The sequence below is a fragment of the Pristiophorus japonicus genome, unplaced genomic scaffold (genome assembly GCF_044704955.1).
Source record: "Pristiophorus japonicus isolate sPriJap1 unplaced genomic scaffold, sPriJap1.hap1 HAP1_SCAFFOLD_42, whole genome shotgun sequence".
Classification (NCBI taxonomy): Eukaryota; Metazoa; Chordata; class Chondrichthyes; family Pristiophoridae; genus Pristiophorus; species Pristiophorus japonicus.
This window is the reverse complement of record NW_027254090.1, coordinates 2,220,587-2,240,118: the sequence shown is the minus strand read 5'-3', so window position 1 is coordinate 2,240,118 and position 19,532 is coordinate 2,220,587. Positions and strand designations below refer to the sequence as shown.

Here is a 19,532-nt window from a genome sequence, read left to right as displayed (position 1 = left end):
CAGATTGTTTGTGTCCTCCTCACAACTTGCTTTCCCACCGATCTTTGGATCATCTTCGCGACATTACCAACATGCAGAGCACAGAACCAATTATTGACCGACTGACTTTCCCTCAGTAAGCATTTCATTCATTGTGCAAAAGAAGATTATCGATTCATTAACGATGTTATCCCATGAAAGGAAAATAAAAGTTAAACGAAAATAATTTGCACACTTGAAAGGAATATTTTTGTTTGGTGCAGTTCCGGTCAGAGAAATGTTGTGAAAGGAACTTTTTGCAGAGAGAGGGATTTAGTATGTCAGCTTGTTGCTGAACATTTCTCTCTGGGCATAGCATTAGGCGCTAGTTTCTGTAGTGTAGCAGTTATCACATTTGCCTCACACGCGAAAGGTTCCTGGTTCAAGCCCGGGTGGAAACATTATTTCTGAAACAAAAACTGGTTTTAAATGTTCATTGTTCATGTGACAATGGCCTCCTTCCGTGCTGTAAACTTCTCTGATTCCATGATGAGCAACGAACATTTAAAACCAGTCACCTAAAATACAGAGTGTGTAAAATCAGAAAAGGAATAAAACTTCCTCAATGATTCAAGTTTCACAAATTATTAAAATTAAGTTGTTGAAGTTTCGACTGTCCCTCAGTGATCATGTTAGCATTTATTTAATTCTGCCAAACAATGCTATCGGTTAATACCAGCAGATAAAAGCCGCATTTCAAACCCGGAAACAACTCATTCATTATTCACCCTTCCCAGTTCATGTGCACAGAGCGTTATTCATACTCCATCCCAGAAACTCAAATCCAACTTCTGACATTCCTTATTTCTAACTACCAACTCATTTGTTTTGACACCACTCTGAAGTGCTTTGGGTCATCTGTGTAATTTAATTAAATTACTTCACTTTAATTAAAAACGGTGGTAGCAAAATTACTTCTCTAACTGGGAATCGAACCCCGGCAGCTGTCGTGATCAGAAGGTTTTTGTGAAGCATTTAAATATGCTCTCTAAAAATCTCGCATTCCTAATTTTCAAATAGGGTTACCATTTGTTTCAGTGTGAAAGAAGGAGATTGAAAATTACAACAAAAACACCAGGCAGCGACTACATTAAGACAAATTCAAACTTTTCACAAAGTTGGTTTTACTCAGTAACGGCTGAGCTAAAGTTGGCACTAACCAGTTCCATCAGAATATTAAATGTTTCTATGAGATCGCCGCTCATCCTTCTAAATTTCAATGTATAAAGGCCCAGTTGATCCAGTTTCTCCTCATATGTCAGTCCGGCTTGCCCCTTATCCTTAGACTGTGTCCCCTGGTTCTGGACTTCCCCAACATCGGGAACATTCTTCCTGCATCTAACCTGTCCCTTCCCATCCAAATTTTAAATGTTTCTGTGAGAACCCCTTTCATCCTTCTAAACTCCAATGAATACAGGCCCAGTTGATCCTGTCTCTCCTCATATATCAGTCCTGCAATCCCGGGAATCAGTCTGGTGAACCTTCGTTGTACTCCCTCATTAGCAAGAACGACCTTCCTCAGATTAGGAGACCAAAACTGAACACAATATTCCAGGTGGGGCCTCACCAAGGCCCTGTACAACTGCAGTAAGACCTCCCTGCTTCTAGACTCAAATCTCCTCGCTATGAATGCCAACATGCCATTTGCCTTCTTCATCGCCTGCCAAATTTCAATGACTGATGAACCATGACAACCAGGTCTCGTTGCATCGCCCCTTTTCCTAATCTGCCGCCATTCAGATAATATTCTGCCCGAGTGTATTTGCCCCCAAACTGGATAACCTCACCTTTATCCACATTATACTGCATCTGCCATGCATTTGCCCACTCGCCGACCCTGTCCAAGTCACCCTGCAGCCTCTTAGCGTACCCCTCACAGCTCACACCGCCACCCAGTTTAGTGTCATCTGCAAACTTGGAGATATTACACTGTTACATGTTCATTACATGTTACAATGAACATTATGAATCAGACACCTCAAGTAAAGTGCGTGTAATGGGCAGTGATTCAACAATTAACATAAGTATGTAAGGAGCAGGAGTCGGCCATTCGGCCCCTCGTGCCTGCTCCACCATCCAATAATATCGTGGCTGTTCTGATCCTGCACCCCTGCTCTTTTTATACTCCTTTCGAGTTTCTGCAGTGTCGAGTTCTCGCTATCTGTCCTAAGCTTCCCTTTTTCCTTTATCTTACCCTGTGTGTCCCTTGAGGAATTTTTATCCCCTATCTGACTTCACTCACTCTGTGTTTTAGGAGACTGCTTTAAAATGTTAATTGCTCATCATGGAATCAGAGAGATTTACAGCACGGAAGGAGGCCATTCGGCCCATCGTGTCCGTGCCAGCCGACAAACAGCTCCCCAGCCCAGTCCCACTTTCCAGCTCTCGGTCCGTAGCCCTGTAGGTTACGGCACTTCAGGTGCACATCCAAGTACTTTTTAAATGTGCTGAGTGCTTCTGACTCGATCACCCTTTCAGGCAGTGAGTTCCAGTGATTTCCCCTCAAATCCCCTCTAAACCTTCGATCAATTACTTTAAATCTGTGCCCCCTGGTTGTTGACCCCTCTTCTAAGGGAAACAGGTCATTCCTGTCCACTCTATCCAGGCCCTTCATAATTTTATACACCTCAATCCTCTCCCCTCAGCATCTTCCGTTCCAAGGAAAACAAACCCAGCCTATCCAATCTCTGCTCAGAGCTAAAATTCTCCAATCCCGGCATCATCCTCATAAACCTACTCTGTACCCTCTCCAGTGCAATCACGTCCTTGCTGTAATGTGGTGACCAGAACTGCATGCAGTACTCTAGCTGTGGCCTAACAGTTCAAGAATAACCTCCCTGCTCTTGTATTCCAAGACTCTGTATAATCGATCTGGACAGCAGACTGTCCTGTCGACAGGTGATCGTGGGAGGCTGAGCCTTAGTGGAATCGGAGAGGAGGAAGTTCTCTGCTGATCAACATGCAGTCACCCACAATTCCTCATTTTTTAGGCGGGACTGTGTTACTGAAAGTTGGGGTGGATTAGTGAAAGAGTGCATGTCATTACTGGCTTGCAACCAAAGTTATTTACCCAACGTGGGGCTCAAACCCCCAACCCTGAGATTAAGAGTTTTATGTTTGACCAATTAAGCTGGCTGGTCTTGGCAAAGCTATGGATCCTTGTTGTATCTCAAATGTTGTGGGTGGATTAATTATTGAAATAATGGCTGAGTATCTCACAGACTTTAATTATTTTTGCCAACTTGTCATCGGGAACATTCTTCCTGCATCCTCGTGAACCTTGTCTGAACTGCCTACAATGTAAATATATCCCTCCTTAAATAAGGAGACCAAAACAGTTAGCATTTCTTTCATTGTGCAAAAGAAGATTAATTCCCGTGAAGGCAACATAAAAGTTTAAGGAAAATAATTCACCCGACGTGGGGCTCGAACCCATGACCCAAGAAATTAAGAGCATCATGTCCTATCGACTGAGCTAGTCGGGCTACTCAACATCGCTCCTGTCAATCCCCTTCAGTTAGTGGTCAATGGTGATCCCAGGCTGTTGATGGCGGGGGATTCGGCGATGGTAATGCCGGTGATAGCCGGGCCTGCTTAAGTTGCATCTTCCTGTCACTGATTGCTGCCAGGCGCCTGTTGGCTCCGCCCCGTGGGTTAATCTCGAACTTCAAACCACGAAACAGGTTCTCCTGAATTCCAAGGTGTGTACGGAGATCAACCATCAAAAGCTCTGTCATAAACCACAGTGGGCCCGGCAATTTTCTGATCGCAATGCGCTTTCAGTCCTTGTCCTTAAAATTGCGGACGTGTGAATTCGGGAGTTTAATGACTTTGAAAGGAACATTGTTGTTTGTTGCAGTTCCAGTCAGAGAACTGTTTGTGAAAGGAACGTTTTGCAGAGAGAGGGATTGAGCGCCTGTTGGCGGAAACATTTTTGAAATGAAAACTTTTGTACGATAAAATGGAACAAGAGTTGTCCGGGGTACATTTTCACATGATGCAAGCTATCTCGGACCCGGTCCAAAGCACCCGTACACCGAGCACAGGCTCAGGGAAACCCCGGGTAGAGGATATCCCGGTCACTGGGCCTTCCAGCAACACTGAACAAGTGCACGGTCTGAAACTTTCCAGAGTAATAACTTGTAACTGGAGCATCCAACAGTCTCTTGGGATCCCTTGGAACTTCAGGGGATGCGCACCCTGGTGGTGGAACATGGGAGTGCATGCTTTACAGAGACACAACATCACTCCCCCGCTAAAGTCAAAGTGAAAACTATTTACAAGGTGAGGCGGTCGGGAGCATTTCTTTCCCTGGTGGACCGCCTCGGTACAAATGTCTGTTCTGGTGTGTTGGCTGTGCCCTCGCTGGGCTGGCGTGTTGTTGGCCCTGCAGGGCTGCTGGGTGAGTCTGGCCTTGCTGGGCTGTTGGGTGTGATGTGTTCGATTTCCGATCTGTGGTGGTGTCGTTGATCCTTTGGGTGTGTGTTGCGGGTTCGAACAAGGTGGTGTCTGCTGTGGGTTGTTCAGGGCAGTCTGTGAACCGCATCCTCGTTTGGTTCAGGTGCTTTCTGCAAATTTGTCCATTGTCTAGTTTGACGACAAACACCCGACTCGCTTCTTTAGCTATCACCGTGCCCGCGATCCACTTGCTACCATGTCCATAGTTTAGCACATACACAGGGTTATAGAAACATAGAAACATCGAAAATAGTTGCAGGAGTAGGCCATTCGGATCAATTTCCCGTGACACAGTGGCGCGACCATCATTTACATTTTGTTGCTGACGCCTGCTCTCTACCTGATCATGCAGGTTGGGGTGGACCAGCGAGAGTCTGCTTTTCAGTGTCCTATTCATGAGTAGCACAGCCGGGGGCACCACTGTGAGCGAGTGGGGTCTCGTGCTATAGCTGAGCAGTACTCGGGACAGGCCGGTTAGGAGTGAGCCTTCTGTGACTCGTTTGAGGCTCTGTTTCATTGTTTGTACAGCCCGCTCTGCCTGCCCATTGGAGGCTGGTTTAAACGGGGTCGAGGTGATATGTTTGATCCCATTGCGGGTCATGAATTCTTTAAATTTGGCACTGGTGAAACAAGGCCCGTTGTCACTGACCAGTATGTCAGGCAGGCCGTGGGTGGCAAACATGGCCCTCAGGCTTTCAATGGTGGCGGAGGCGGAGCTTCCCGACATAATTTCACATTCAATCAATTTTGAAAAAGCATCCACCACCACCAGGAATATTTTACCAAGAAATGTGCCTGCATAGTTGACATGGATCCTCGACCCTGGTCTGGAGGGCCAGGACCACAAACTTAGTGGTGCCTCTCTGGACGTGTTGCTCAACTGAGCACATACACTGCATTGCCGTACACAGGACTCGAAATCAGAGTCGATACTGGGCCAGCACATGTGGTATCTCGCTATCACTTTCATCATTACTATACCTGGCTGTGTGCTGTGGAGATCCGAGATGAACGTCTCCCTGCCCTTTTTTGGTAGCACTACGCGGTTACCCCACAACAGGCAGTCTGCCTGACTGGACAGCTCGTCCTTTCTCCGCTGGAACGGCTTGATTGGCTCTTGTATTTCAACGGAGATGCTGGCCCAGCTCCCATGCAGTACACAGTTTTTTACTAGGGACAGCAGAGGATCTTCGCTGGTCCAAGTCCTATACTGGCGGGCCGTAACAGGTAATTTATCATTTTCAAACGCTTCCATGACCATCAGCAAGTCAGCGGGCTGCGCCACCATCAACAAGTTTGCAGGCTGCGCCATTTCCACCCCCGTGGTGGGCAATGGTAGCCGACAGAGCATCCGCACAGTTCTTGGTGCCTGGCCTGTGGCGGATGGTCTAGTTATACGCTGAGAACGTGAGTGCCCAACTTTGTATGCGGGCTGAGGCATTCGTATTTATCCCCTTGTTTTCAGCGAAAATGGATGTGAGGGGCATATGTTCGGTTTCCAGCTCAAATTTGAGGCCAAACACGAACTGATGCATTTTCTTTACCCCGAACACACACGCTAATGCCTCTTTCTCAATCATGTTGTAGGCCCTCTCGGCCTTAGACAAGCTGCTGGAAGCATAGGCTACAGGTTGCAACTTCCCTACAATGTTAGCTTGTTGTAATACACACCCGACTCCGTACGACGACGCGTCACCTGCTAGCACAATTCTTTTACACGGGTTATACAATACAAGCAGCTTGTTGGAGAATAAAAGGTTGCTGGCTTTGTCAAAAGCAATTAATTGTTTTTTTTCCCCATACCCAGTTCTCAACTTTGTGCAATAACACATGTAGGGGCTCTAAAAGGTGCTTAACCCCGGTAGGAAGTTACCAAAATAGTTGAGGAGTCCCAGGAACAACCGCAGCTCCGTGACGTTCTGTGGCCTGGGCGCGTTCATGATAGCCTCTGTCTTGGCGTCTGTGGGCCGAATGCCATCCGCCGTGATCTTTCTCCACAAAATCTCCACTTCTGTTGCCATGAAGACGCATTTCGACCTCTTCAGCCGCAGCCCTACGCGATCCAGTCGCTGGAGGACCTCCTCCAGGTTTTGTATGTGTTCGGCGGTGTCCAGACCCATAACCAATATGTCATCCTGAAAGACCACCATGTGTGGTACCGACTTGAGTAGGCTCTCCATGTTTCTCTGGAAGATCGCTGCAGCCGACCGAATTACAAACGGGCATCTGTTGTCGCTGAACAGTCCCTTTTGCGTGTTGATGCAGGTGAGGCCCTTCAAAGACTCCTCCAGCTCCTGCGTCATGTTGGCCGAAGTCAGGTCAAGTTTGGTGAACGCCTTGCCTCCTGCCAGTGCGACAAATAGGTCGTCTGCCTTAGGTAGCGGGCATTGGTCCTGTAGCGAGAAAAGATTAATATTTACTTTTAATCGCCGCAAACCCTGACCGTGCCTTCACTTTTGAGGACTGGAACAATCGGTCTTGCCCACTCGCTGAATTCTACTGGGGAGATGATGCCCTCGTGTTGCAGCCTGTCCAGCTCGATTTCCACTCTCTCCTCATCATGTGAGGTACCGCTCGCGCCTTGTGGTGAATGGGTCGTGCCTCTGGGACCAAGTGGATGCGCACCTTCGACCCGGAAAAGTTTCCAATGCCTGGCTCAGAAAGGGAAGGAAATTTGTTCAGAACCTGGGTACATAAGGCTTCATCGTCATGTGATAGCGTTCGGATGGTATCCCAGTTCCAGCGGTATTTGCCAGGCCAGCTCCTTCCAAGCAGTTTGGGGCCATCGCCCGGGACAATCCAGAGTGGCAGTTCGTGCACCTTGCCCTCGTAGGTGACCTTGACCATGGCGCTGCCCAGGACAGTGATAAGCTCTTTGGTGTACATTCTCAGTTTCGTGTGGATGGGGCTTCGGGCTGTTGTTGCACCACAGTCTCCCAAACATCTTTTTACTCACGGTGGATTGGCTAGCGCCAGTGTCCAGTTCCATGGTTACGGGTAAGCCATTCAATTTTACATTTAGCATTATAGGTGGACATTTCGTCGAAAATGTGTGCACCCCGTGTACTTCAGCATCTGCCTCCTCTCTCTGAGGCTCGAAATTGCTTTGATCCACCATGGACCGATCTTCCTCTGCCACATGGTGGTTAGCAGGTTTTGCAGAGCTTGCAGCTCATTCGTAAGCTCGTTGGAGATGCCCCATTGTTCCACAGCTCTTGCAAACATACCCTTTGAAGCGATATGAATAGGCTGAATGGAAGCCTGCACAACACCAACAAGGTGTGAATTGCCTTGCACTCATCCTTTGTTGGGGACTCTCAGTCATCTGGGTCACCTGAGACCTGCTGGCAGTTGCAGACTCGTGGGTGCTGCCCTGTACATTTCTGCTCAAAAACACAGTTCCAGTTAATTTATGAACATTGTTAGCACTTGTGTGCTGAGAGATTTGTTTGGTCTTATCACTGGTGGAAATAAATACCTCTGTTATCGCAATGGCCTTACTGAGGGTCGGTGTCTCTACAGCCAAAAGTTTTCGTAGGATGGTCTCGTGGCCAATGCCCAGTACAAAACAGTCTCTGAGCATTTGCTCCAGGTAGCCATCAAAGTCACATTATCCTGCACGTCGCCTTAGCTCGGCGATGTAGCTCGCCACTTCCTGATCGTCAGATCGCTGGCACGTGTAGAACCGACACCTAGCCATAGCACGCTCTCCCTCGAGTTAAGATGCTCCCGAACCATTGCACACAGCTCCTCATACGATTTACCTGTGGCTTTCACCGGAGCCAGAAGATTCTTCATGAAGCTGTAGGTCGGTGCCCCACAGACTGTGAGGAGGACCGCTCTCCTTTTTGCAGCACTTCATTCACCGTCCAGCTCATTGGCTACAAAGTACTGGTCTAGCGCTTCGACATAGGCTTCCCAGTCCTCACCCTGTGAGAACTTCTCCAGGATGCCCACAGTTTGCTGCAAGTTTGTGTTGGACTCGTATTCTCGTCGCCAGTTATTGTGGTCCTTACACAGATGATGCTGCATACAGGGAGGTTAAAGTAACAGTGACCTCAGTCTTTCATAAGACACTCCAGAGTGAGAAACTGGCCTTCGGGGCCTGCTTAAATAAAGTGCTCCCAAGGGGTGCTGGGTTCCCTTGGGACTTCAGGGGATGAGTTCCCTGGTGGCGGAACATGGGAGTGCATGCTTTACAGATACACAACACATAATTGCCGCAACTTTGATTTCTGCCAACATCCCTTGTGTTTAACCTTCGCCAAACGTCCGCCACGATCTCTCACCGCTCCTCCACCACGACCTCTCACCGTTCCACCACCACGATCTCTCGTCACTCCTCCACCACGACCTCTCACCGCTGCTCTTCCACGACCTCTCACCGTTCCTCCACCATGATCTCTCACCGTTCCTCCACCACGATCTCTCACCGTTCCTCCACCACGACCTCTCACCGTTCCTCCACCACGACCTCTCACCGTTCCATCACCATGATCTGTCAACATTCCTCCACCACGATCTCTCACCGTTCCTCCACACTGACCTTCCCGCTCCTCAACTGTACCTGGGTCCCGCCGATGTACCTGCCGATGCACCAAACGGCGACCTGTGTTTTGATGACGTGCAGCAGAGCAGGTCTCCAGCCGTCCTGGTTAACCCTTGCCACTGGACCAAGACCTCGCTCTGTCAAGCCCGTGTGGTTGCTGGTGTGCAACGGTCACACCACGTTAAAAGAATCCACCCACAGGCATCGTCCAACCTTTGATTGGAGATCAGGACTGGAATATCGGGTCATTCATTGAAACACCTGTGAACCCATGTGGAAATAAGCCTTCCTCGTTCGAGGACCTACCTATGATGATGATGATGATGTAGTGTGGGACCTTACCAAATGCCTGCTGGAAACCATCAGATTAAATCAAGTAAGACCCGTCCCTTAATTCTGTTTTCACTGACCTTGCCTTAGCAAGGCTATATTGTCTTTGGAGGGACCACTGTGTCGGTTTCCCAGAATGATACCTGGATTCCAAGGTTTAAATTAAGATATGAGATGACACCCACTGGAAATTAGAGGGTCGAGCAGTGATTTGATCAAAATTTTCAAGCTAATAAGGGAACAGATAGAAGAGGTAGAGATAAATGATTCCCGCTTGTTGGGGAATACCAGACTAGGGGCCAAAATCGAAACATTAGAGCCAGAAGTTTCAGGAGTGAAATTCGGAAACATTCCTGCACACACAGGGTGGGAGAGGTTTGTAACTCCCTTCTGCAAATCTCAGTTTGTGCGGGGTCAGTTGTTCATTTTACATCGCATTTTGACCAAAATTATGAAGGAATATGGGCCAAAGGTGGGTATATGTAGTTTCGTCACAGATCAGCCATGATCACATTGAATGGCGGAACCGGCTCGAGGGGCTGAATGGCCTCCTCCTGTTCCTGTGTCACAGGCTCGAGGGGCTGAATGTCCTCCTCCTCTTCCTGTGTAACAGGCTCTAGGGCCTGAATGGGCCTCCTCCTCTTCCTGCGTAACAGGCTCGAGGGGCTGAATGGGCCTCCTCCTGCTCCTGTGTAACAGACTCGAGGAGCTGAATGGGCCTCAACATGTTCCTGTGTAACAGGCTCTAGGGGCTGAATGGGCCTCCTCCTGTTCCTGTGTAACAGGCTCGAGGGGCTGAATGGCCTCCTCCTGTTCCTGTGTAACAGGCTCGAGAGGCTGAATGGGCCTCCACCTGTTCCTGTGTAACAGGCTCGAGGGGCTGAATGGGCCTCCTGCTGTTCCTGTGTAATAGGCTCGAGGGGCTGAATGCCCTCCTCCTGTTCTTGTGTAACAGGCTCGAGAGGCTGAATGGGACTCCTCCTGTTCCTGTGCAACAGGTCGAGGGGCTGAATCGGCCTCCTCCTGTACCTGTGAGTAAGGTCTGGGAAACAAAGGGAGGTGATATGAGAAAACATAAACTAAATGGTATTGTCTTAAAGGGGAAGCAGAAGGATTGAGTGATTTGCACACAGAAATCTTTGAAGCTGGGTAGATAAGTTGCGAAGTTGTTTAAAAAGAATACAGGGCCCTTGGCTTTATATATAGTGAAATAGAGGACACCAGCGAGGAAGTTATACCAAACATTTTCAATCCCGGTTTAGGCCTCAGTTGGAGAACTGTTTTCAGTTCTGAGCACTACAATTTAGGAAGGATATCAAGGCATTGGAGAGAACGTAAGAAATATATAAGAAGCGTTTTCTGTTGTTGTTGAAGACACAAACACAGGCATTCATCGAGAATCAACCTGCAGGTGACGACACATAGATTAAAGAGAGCCAGAGAGACTGACAGAATCGGGAAACACCGGCAAATAGACAAGTGATATTGACAAGGACTGAAAGCAATTTGCGATCAGTAAATTTACGGCCCAGCTGTGGTTACTGTCACGGCTTTTGATGATTAATCTCCATACACACCTTGAAATTCAGGAGAACCTGTTTCGTCGTTTGAAGCTCGAGAAAAACCCACGGGGCGATGCCAACAGGCGCCTGGCAGCAATCAGCGACTGGAAGATGCAACTTAAGCAGGCCCGGCTAGCTCCGTCGGTCGAGTGAAAGACTCTTAATCTCCGGGTCGTGGGTTTGAGCCCCATGTTGGGTGAATTATTTTCCTTAAACTTTTATGGTGCTTTCACAGGAAAACATCATTAATGAACCCATAATATTCTTTTGCACAATGAAAGAAATGCGAACTGAGGGAGAGTTGATCATTTGATCATTTGTTCTGTGCTCTGTACAAGAACACAAGAACCAGGAGCAGGAGCCGGCCATTTAGCCCTTCGAGCCTGCCTTCTTTCGCACTGAAACAAATTACAACCGTGTTTTTAAATTATCAGTGCGAGATATTTAGAGGGCACATTTCAATGCTTCACAAAACCATTCCTTTCGCTACAGCCACCCAGGATCGATTCCCGGTTTGAGAAGTAACTTTGATATCATTGTTTGTAATTGAAGTGGGGTCATTTTATTAAGTTCGATGGATGTCCCAAAGCACTTGAGAGTGGTGTCCAAACAAATGAGTTTGTAATTAAAAACACTGAATGTCAGGAGTGGGATTTGAACCCACATCTCCAGAGGAGACAGTGACCTGAACACAGCACTTTAGACCGCTTGGCCATCCTGACTGTTCGATGTTGCAGTTACAAGTTATTACTCTGGAAAGTTTCAACCGGGCACTTGTTCAGTGTTAATGGAAGGGCCAGTGACCGGGATATCCTCTCCCCTCGGGTTTTCCTGAACCTGTGATCGGTGCACGGGGTGCTTTGGTCCGCGTCCGAGGTCGCTTGCATCATGTGACAATGTACCCCGGACTGGTCTTGTTCCATTTTATCGCACAGTAGTTTTTGGTTCAAAAATAATATCAGAAGTGGGGCATAAACCCACATCTCCAGAGGAGTCAGTGACTTAAACACAGAACCCGAGACCGCTCGGCCATCCTGACGATTCAGTGCTGTGTGTGGCCACCTGCAGGTTGATTTTGAACATTTGTGTCCTGCCACATGTAATAAATGAGGGCAGCAGGCGTATCTCTGCCTGACACCGGGGAAACAGTGAGACAGACATTGCATTGTGTTCATGTTTAATCACAGCAATATCCGCAGTCAGTAGCTGAAAAGGACGAAGAGCTGAAAAAACACAAGAAAAAAGCTAAGAAATGTCAGCAATTGTGGTAAAGTGTTTAATGTGTTTCCTGCTCGTTTAGTGATGCGGTGCTCACAGAGGGAGCACGGATTCAGAAAGTAACTCTTTCATTCAAAATCATTAATATAATGACATGCAACGAATTAAAGTGTGTGTCGGGGGATGGGGATGGGTGAAGATTATTTGTTTTATTCCCCATTCATTAACTGACAGCGTTGATATGTATAATTATTACTGAGGGACAGTGGAAACTTCAATAACTGAACTTTAATTATTTAAGGATTTGGAATCATTGATGAAGTTTTCTCCCCTATTTGACTTTACACACTCTGTATTTAGGAGACTGGTTTAAAATGTTCAGTGCTCGTGCGACAAGGAACCTGGGGCGACTTTTGTTCAATTTATTTCACGGCAAAAATAGTTTCCAAAATTATGTTCCCACCCGGGCTCAAACTGGGGACTTTTCGCGTGTGAGGGAAAAGTGATAACCGCTACACTACAGAAACACTGTGGTTAAAATAATCTTAGGAATATAACCAGAGCTTTAACCTACACAGCTGGTTGATCCTTCAGGAGCTGGTTTTACGAGAAAAGAATGACGGTGCTATATTTAGGAAGGCTGTGAGTGTGGCAGGAATTAATCTCGTGTTTCCCAGACGTTACACAAAGGAACAGGAGCTGGCCATTTAGCAGCGAGTGGTTAGGATCTGGAATGCACGGCTTGAAAGGGCGGTGGAGGCAGACTCAATCTTATCTTTCAGACGGGAGTTGTATAAGTGTCTGAAGGAAAAACAATTGCAGGGCTACGGGGAAAGGGCGTGGAGTGGGACTCGCTGAGAGTCGGCACGGGCTCGATGTGCCGAATGGCCTTCCGTGCTGTAACCATTCCATGATTCGATAAGTTAGTGGCACGTTTCATAGTGTGGGTGGGAGCACAACATTGCAAAGGGACATGGATTGAGTCGGCAAAAATAAAGGCATCTGATTCAGTTGATTCGCGGGGCGCGGAAATTTGGGAGTTCAATGACTTTGAAAGGAACATTTTTGTTTTGTGCCGATTCGGTCAGAGGTTTTCCATGAAAGCAACATTAAATGAAAAGAAATGCAATCGCACAACGTGGGGCTCGAACCCACGACGCTGAAATTAAGACTCTCATGCTCGACCGACTGAGTTAGCCAGGCTTCCGTCCAAAAGCCATTTGTATCGCTCATTGCAGCTTGGCGCCTGTTGGCTCCGCCCCAGACGTTTAAACTTGCTGTTGAAGAACTGCCAGGGTCTTCTTGAATGGTGGACCACGCTCGAGGGGCCGAATGGCCAACTCCGGCCCCTAATCCTTACGTGTTTATGCGGAGCTCCTTCAGGGTAAACGAGCCAAAGGAGGACAGCGGAAACGTTACAAGGACACCCTCAAACCTCCCTGGTAATGTGCGACATCACCACTGACACCTCGGAGACCCTGGCCGCAGACACGCTCGAGGTGGAGAAAGTCCATCCGGGAGGGAGTTGAGCTCTTTGAGTCTCGACGGAAAGAGCATGAAGTGACCAAGCGCAGGCAGCGGAAGAGCATATGGCAAACCAGTCCCACCGAGCCCTTCCCCCGACGTATGTCTGCCCGACCTGTGACAGGGTCTGTGGCTCTCGTATCGAGCTGTTCAGCCATCAAAGGACTCACTTTGGGAGTGGAAGCAAGTCCTTTTCGATCCCGAGGGACTGTCTCTGATGGTGTCTATGATTTGCATGTGAGGCGAACGTGTTAACCGCTACACTGCAGATACAGCTCCACTTTCAGCACCAGATTACCAGAATTAAACCCAATGGGATCGGGAGAAAAGTTCCTCATATGCTCAGGGCAAAATATATCATATGACAATAGAATTTTATGAATTAATTAATGATGTTTAAATCAATGCTTCTTTTTTTTTTATACAGGAGATGCATAAAGATGTGGAAAATAGATGAATATTTTTTTATAAGATTTTGAATTAAAAGCACAATTTCCCTGACCGGGAACCGAACCTGGGCCGCGGCGGTGAGAGCGCCAAATCCTAACCACTAGACCACCAGGGAACCGGGTTTGGAAAAAGATGCAGTGGTTGTGTCGAGGTTCACATCGAGCAGCTCCGTAACGAAGGTCTCTGTGCTCTTCTGGCTGTTCCCAGGGACACGCACCGAGACAGACATCACCTGCTGCTGGAGGGCCATCAACTCAGTCAAAGACGCACTTTGGTCTTGTCGAAACTTGCTGGTCTTCCAGAGCAAGGAGATGCCCACGTCTGCGTGTTGCATACTGGCACAATCCAATATCCAGGATTACGTGCTGAGGGACGCACTTAAAATTGGTGCAGTTGCCGGAAAGGCACGGTGGGAAAGGGCCACAATTTAAAGCCCTCTTGACATGGTAAACCCCGCGGCAGGAATCAGTATAAAACTCCGCTCGGGTCGTATTTGTAACTTCTTTATTGTGCACATGGAGCACCATGATCTGTAAACACCTATGGAGTGCCATGTACAATGTAAGGTCTGTTTCGTGATGCACGTTGAAAAAAATGTAAATGTACCGTCACCCATTCCATGTACTGTATTGTGACACGTGTGATGTAATTTGTTGAATGTACTACAAGGTATCCCGTATTGTACCGAATTGTACTGGAACTGAAAAACAAGGGAGTATATCGACCGGAACTGCCGTCAGCACCCAAATGTAGTGTGTGGGATTACTGACCGCAGCTAAATGTACTGAACTGCATTTGAATGTACTGTACAAATTTTTATATGAATAAAGTATTTAAAAAAAAAAATCTCTGCCTGACACCGGGGAAACAGTGAGACAGACCTTGAAGCAAGGGTCTGGTTATTGCCAAAAAGCAAACGGAATATTAATTCTGGAAGAACAATATCCAAAATAACAGTGACCCTGACGTGATTTGAACATACAACCTTTAGATCTAGAGTCAGACACACTAGCGTTGCACCATGAGACCTACACAGTGAGCTCGAGATGTTCGTCTATATGAAGGTTCTGTAATACAAGGGGCTTTAAAATCCCCGCCCATTCCCACCAGATATCACAAGCAGCGCTCACCTGACAGGCACCGTGTGGTTTCTTCTTCAACTTTTCTCTTGCTTTCACGGAAAACCATCATTAATTAACCCCTCACCTTCTTTTGCACAATCAAACAAATGCTAACTCAGGAACAGTCCATACTTCAATCATTTGTCTTGTGCTTTTCATCTTATCTCGAAAACCATATCCCATGACTCACTGTATTATAGCTTTCTGGTTGTAAATCTTCATTGCCGATGACACCACGAATCTGGGGCAACTTTTATCAAATTTAACAGCACCGGTTATTCCTACCATGCACACAAAATACAATCAGTAGTGAAGATAAAATCCCAACATGCGTATTTTCTGATTCAACGCAGTAGCATTTCAAATAAAGTGAAGGAATTTTACACTGAAAAGATTTGCAAGTGTGGCTAGTATTTGTGTCCTTTAATTAAAATTTGTGGCGTCTGACTCCCGTTCATGCCACTGCTGAATAAGAAAGGAGGGTTTGACATTCACCAGACTGCACTGCCCCTGATATTTGTGAGCTCATCCTTTGTTTTCAGTGGTTTCTCGCCCTTCGATGGGCTGCAATGTAGCGGATATCACGTTGGCTTCACATTGAGTACTGTTGAGGGGGATGACTCATCAGGGGAGGGCAGCAGCAGCCAAGTTCATGGCACCGTGGCTGGCTCTGCTGCACAGGAGGGCAGGAAAAAGAGTGGGACAGCGATAGAGATAGGGGATTCGATTGTAAGGGGAATAGATAGGCGTTTCTTCGGCCGCAACCGAGACTCCAGGATGGTATGTTGCCTCCCTGGTGCAAGGGTCAAAGATGTCTTGGAGCGGGTGCAGGACATTCTGAAAACGGAGGGTGAACAGCCAGTTGTAGTGGTGCACATTGGTGCCAAAGATTTAGGTAAAAAAAGGGATGAGGTCCTACGAGATGAATTTTAGGAGCTAGGAGCTAAATTGAAAAGTAGGACCTCAAAAGTAGTAATCTCGGGATTGCTACCATTGCCACGTGTTAATCAGAGTAGGAATGGCAGGATAGCTCAGATGAATACGTGGCTTAAGCAGTGGTGCATCAGGGAGGGATTCAAATTCCTGGGGCGTTGGAACCGGATCTGGGGGAGGTGGGACCAGTACAAACTGGACGGTCTGCACCTGGGCAGGTCCGGATCCAATGTCCTAGAGGGAGTGTTTGCTAGTGCTGTTGGGGAGGAGTTAAGCTAATATGTCAGTGGGATGGGAACCAATGCAGGGAGATAGAGGGAAACAAAATGGAGACAGAAACAAAAGACAGAAAGGAGATGAGTAAAAGTTGAGGGCAGAGAAACCCAAGGCAAAAAACAAAAAGGGCCACTGTACAGCAAAATTCTAAAGGGTCAAAGTGTAATAAAAAGGCATGCCTGAATGCTCGGTGCCTCAATGCGAGGAGTATTCAGAACGCAGGAGAGGGCTCTGAGCTAGTTCGAGTGGGTGAGAGCGCAGATAAACAGGATCCCAAGAAAGAATGCAAAAGGCAGAAGGCAACAGAGCAGATTAGCACTGGGGTAAGTGTAAACCACAAGGTAATAGGAAGGGACAATATGTATGAATATAAAGGGGCTGCAGGAGGGTCCAAACAAAAATCATTGTTTAAAAACTAGTATTAAACACTTTACCTAAACGCACGCAGCATTCAAAATAAAGTAAATGAGTCGACGGCACAAATCATGAAAAATGAGTACGATTTGGTGTTCATTACAGAAACGTGGTTCCAGGGTGGCGAAGACTGGGAATTAAACATACAGGGGTAGCTGACAATTCGGAAAGATAGACCAGAAGGGAAAGGAGGTGTGGTAGCTCTGTTAATAAAGGATGATATCAGGGCAGTTTTGAGAGATGATATTGGCTCTAATGAACAAACTGTTGAATCATTGTGGGTCGAGATTAGAGATAGTAAGGCGAAAAAGTCACTGGTGGGCGTAGTATATAGGCCCCCAAATAATAACTTGACGGTGAGGTGGGCAATAATCAAGGGAATAATGGAGGCATGTGAAAAAGGAACGGCAGAAATCATGGGGGATTTTATCCGACATATTGATTGGTCAAATCAAATCGCACGGGGTCGCCTGGAAGAGGAATTCATAGAATGCATACGGGATTGTTTCTTAGAACAATATGTTACATAACCTACAAGTGAGAAAGCTATCTTAGATCTGGTCCTGTTCAATGAGACAGGAATAATAAAAGATCTCCTAGTAAAATATCCTCTCGGAATGAGTGATCACAGTATGGTTGAATTTGTAATATAGATTGAGGGTGAGGAAGTAGTGTCTCAAACGAGCATACTATGCTTAAACAAAGGGGACTACAGTGGGATGAGGGCAGAGTTGGCTCAAGTAGACTGGGAATACAGACTAAACGGTGGCACAATTGAGGAACAGCAGAGGACTTTTAAGGAGCTCTTTCATCGTGCACAACAAAAATATATTCCAGTGAAAAAGAAAGGCCGTAAGAGAAGGGATAACATGCCGTGGATAACCAAGGAAATAAAGGAGAGTATCAAATTAAAAATCAATCCGTATAAGGTGGCCAAGGTTAGTGGGAAACTAGAAGATTGGGAAAATTTTAAACGACAGCAAACAATGACTAAGAAAGCAATAAAGAAAGGAAAGATAGATTATGAAATTAAACTTGCGCAAAACATAAAAATAGATAGTAAAAGCTTGTACCGATATATAAAACGGCAAAGAGTGACGAAAGTAAATGTTGGTCCCTCAGAAGATGAGAAGGGGTTTTAATAATGGGAAATGTGGAAATGGCTGAGACCTTAAACAATTATTTTGCTTCGGTCTTCACAGTGGAAGACACAAAAACCATGCCAGAAATTGCTGGTCACAGGAATGTGGGAAGGGAGGACCTTGAGACAATCACTATCACTAGGCGGGTAGTGCTGGGGAGGCTATTGGGACTCAAGGTAGACAAGTTCCCTGGTCTTGATGAAATGCATCCCAGCGTATTAAAAGGGATGGCGGAAGTTATAGCAGATGCATTCGTTATAATCTTCCAAAATTCTCTGGGCTCTGGGGAGGTACCAACGGATTGGAAAGTAGCTAATGTAATGCCTCTGTTTAAAAAAGTGGGCAGACAAAAGGCAGGTAAGTATAGGCCGGTTAGTTTAACATCTATAGTGGGGAAAATGTTTGAAACTATCATTAAGGAAGAAATAGCGGGACATCTAGATAGGCTTAGTGCAATCAAGCAGACACAGCATGGATTCATGAAGGGGAAATCATGTTTAACTAATTTACTGGAATACTTTGAGGATATAACGAGCATGGTGGATAGAGGTGTACTGATGGATGTGGTGTATTTAGATTTCCAAAAGGCATTCGATAAGGTACCACACAAAAGGTTCCTTCCGAAGATAGAGGTAAGCGGAGTCAGAGAATTGGCTGGCGAAAAGAAAGCAGAGAGTTGGGATAAATGGGTGCTCTTCAGGTTGGAAATCGGTGGTTAGTGGTGTGCCACAGGGATCGGTGCTGGGACTAAACTGTTGGCAATATACATAGATGACCTGGAAGAGGGGACAGAGTGTAGTGCAACAAAAACTACAGATGATACAAATATTAATGGGAAAGCGGATTGTGTAGAGGACACAGAAAGGCTGCAAAGAGATTTGGATAGTTTAAGCGAATGGGCTAAGATTTGGCAGATGGAATACAATGTCAGAAAGTGTTAGGTCATCCATATTGGGAAAAAAACAGTAAAAGGGAATATTATTTGAATGGGGAACAATTACAACATGCTGCGGTGCATGTCCTTGTGCATGAATCCCAAAATGTTAGTTTGCAGGTGCAGCAGGTAATCAGGAAGTCGAATGGAATGTTCGCCTTCATTGCGAGAGGGATGGAGTACAAAAGCAGGGAGGTCCTGATGCAACTGTATAGGGTATTGGTGAGGCCGCACCTGGAGTACTGCGTGCAGTTTTGTTCACCTTACTTAAAGAAGGATATACTGGCGTTGGAGGGGATACAGAGACGATTCACTCGGCTGATTCCGCAGATGAGGGGGATACCTTATGATGATAGATTGAGTAGACTGGGTCTTTACTCGTTGGAGTGCAGAAGGATGACTAAATATATTCAAAAAGGAGTTAGATGAAGTCCTTACTACTAGGGGAATCAAGGGGTATGGTGAGAAAGCAGGAATGGGGTACTGAAGTTGCATGTTCAGCCATGAACTCATTGAATGGCGGTGCAGGCTAGAAGGGCCGAATGGCCTACTCCTGCACCTAGTTTCTATGTTTCTATGTTTCTATCTCATAGAAACATTTAA

General features: G+C 46.6%; 1 non-coding gene across 1 annotated transcript; it reads left to right on the top strand.

The window, feature by feature from the left end:
• The first annotated feature begins 346 nt into the window (after positions 1–346).
• On the top strand, positions 347–419 carry trnav-cac (transfer RNA valine (anticodon CAC)). The gene has a single exon. It is a non-coding gene; the product is annotated as a tRNA-Val (tRNA).
• The last annotated feature ends 19,113 nt before the right edge of the window (positions 420–19,532 follow it).